The sequence below is a fragment of the Neopelma chrysocephalum genome, unplaced genomic scaffold, assembly GCF_003984885.1.
Source record: "Neopelma chrysocephalum unplaced genomic scaffold, ASM398488v2 Primary Assembly neopelma1_292, whole genome shotgun sequence".
Classification (NCBI taxonomy): Eukaryota; Metazoa; Chordata; class Aves; order Passeriformes; family Pipridae; genus Neopelma; species Neopelma chrysocephalum.
The window spans coordinates 8,002-10,119 of NW_020897954.1; the positions used below are offsets into that span (position 1 = coordinate 8,002).

Below are 2,118 nucleotides of genomic sequence, written 5' to 3' on the forward strand. Positions count from 1 at the left end.
AAGTGTTTTCATGGTAAGAAGTATGAAGCATTGGAATGAGATGCCCAGACAGGATGTCCAGTCTTCCTCCTCAGTGTCAGTGCCTTAAGTGCATTCCCCTTCCTGGAGGTTTGACTGGCTGGGCTCACGGCAAAAGGAGAGTCAGCAAAACTGGGGGCTGAGTTCCTTCCAGCTCGAAACCCTGGAGCCAGTGCTGCCAGGGAGGACCTTGAGAGACTTCAGGCTGTGCTGCTCTGGCCAGTGCAGCCAGAACATGCCAGTGTTTTCTGGCAGGACAGTGATTATCACTGTGACCCTGGGAGTCCATAACATAACTTATCAAGAACCAAGGCAGCAGAAGATCCGAGTTGGATGTTGGGTCATCCATCCCAGATACTTAAATTATAGATCTGGAAATGACATCATGCACTGAAGGTATGTTCTCACACATCTTTGCTGCCCAAGGGATTTCCCCCTGCTCACCTCACCAAACCCATGAACATGTTCCCATTCCTTTGCCAGTTCTAATCCCATGTTCTCTCTGCTTGATAGCTGAAGAGAAAGGTCAAGACCACTAAGTACGTGAAACCCATCTCCTTGCCCAGATACAATGAAGATGTGACACCAGGAACTAAATGTAGTGTGTCTGGCTGGGGCAGTGTACGGATAACAGGGTGTGAGACTGATGTGATGATATAGGTGGACCAGGAGGTGCAGCGTGAGGAAGTGTGTAAGCAGACTTTCAATCCCTACAGTCCTCCAGCTATGATCTGTGCAGGTGCTCTGCATGGCAGAAAATCAATTTACATAGTGTTGGTTTTGTCTGTAAGCTTAGGATGAGGTTGGGACTAGACAGTCAGGTTGGTTCTCAGTGAGGGTCAAAAGGGCAGTACAATGAACCAGATTCTTCAGGAGGATGTGCTGAGGCTCCTCACAGCAGATCTGAAGCTGATGTGCTCCCTGAGCTGGGGTGCACTTGCCCAACTCTCAGCATCAATTTGCCTCTTTACTCATTTGGGGGTGTTCTACCCAGCCCAGCCAGTGCCCCAGCAGCCTGCAGAGCTTGTGTAAATCCTTTGTCATATCCTCACTGGGATGGCTTGGCTATTTCCTCCATGTCTAAACTAGGATTAGATTGTTCCTTTCAGGATGTGAAGGCAGCTTTTGAATCTCAAATAGCCTCCAGGTCTGAACTGCTTCCCAGAAGGGCTTAGAGGAGTAGTGAGGCAGCTACAAACCCTGCAGAGCTGGGTCTGGAGGGAGGGAGGGGGTCAGAAGAGGAGGTTCTTCATATGGAGAGAGGGAAGTGGAACAGTTTTTTCCTTATGGCAGGGAGAGCTGTGCTGTGACAGGGCTGACCCCTTCCATTTCTTTCACTCCACAGGGTGATTCTGGAGGCCCATTAGTCTGCAATCAGAAGGCTCATGGCATTGCTTCTCTTGGATATGAATTCAGACACTTCCCTAATGTATTTACCAATGTCTCTTATTTTGAGGCCTGCATCAATGAACAGCTGAGAAAGTTTGCCATCCAAGAGCTACCTGGCACTCCTTCCTGTGACTAAAATGTTCAGTGCTTCTTCTCTGTAATTCTTCTCATTAATGCATTAACCGTGGTTGATGCTCAGAGGCTTTTATGGGCAATGAAATGGGGTCAGAGATGCCCTGCCAGGCAATGGCTTCTGCACTAAGGAATGTCCCCTGGCAAGGTGAAAATGCAGGTCCCAAGCACACCCAGTTTCCCATTGTTCCCTTCCTCCCACTGCTGCCCAACAGGGCCACCTCCTGCTCTGCTTTCTGCCCATCAATAAAAGCTTCTTCAAACTTGCTTGTGTGTGCTGCCTTCTTGGGGATGGGATGCAAAGCTTGAGCATGGGAAGGAGGAGATGACACTCCTTGGGAGAACCTGAGTGGGACTGTAGCTGGGACACACAATACAGATCTTTGTCCCTGAACTGCTGCAAATGCTCTCCCTTGTCTCCCTCAACCTCTTGCACTCAAACCAGCAGGTAGAGACAGCAGCCTTGCCAAACCATTTATTCAGCCTTTCAGAAACAGAAGCATGTCTGCAATCAATGGGATCACGTGGGTTTCTATTACCAACTTGAAACCATCTCAGGATCCTCAGACAGACTCAACA

General features: G+C 49.1%; 1 pseudogene; it reads left to right on the forward strand.

Moving 5' to 3' along the window:
• Nucleotides 1-253: 253 nt before the first annotated feature.
• LOC113978130 lies at nt 254-1,543 on the forward strand (annotated as a pseudogene).
• Nucleotides 1,544-2,118: the final 575 nt, after the last annotated feature.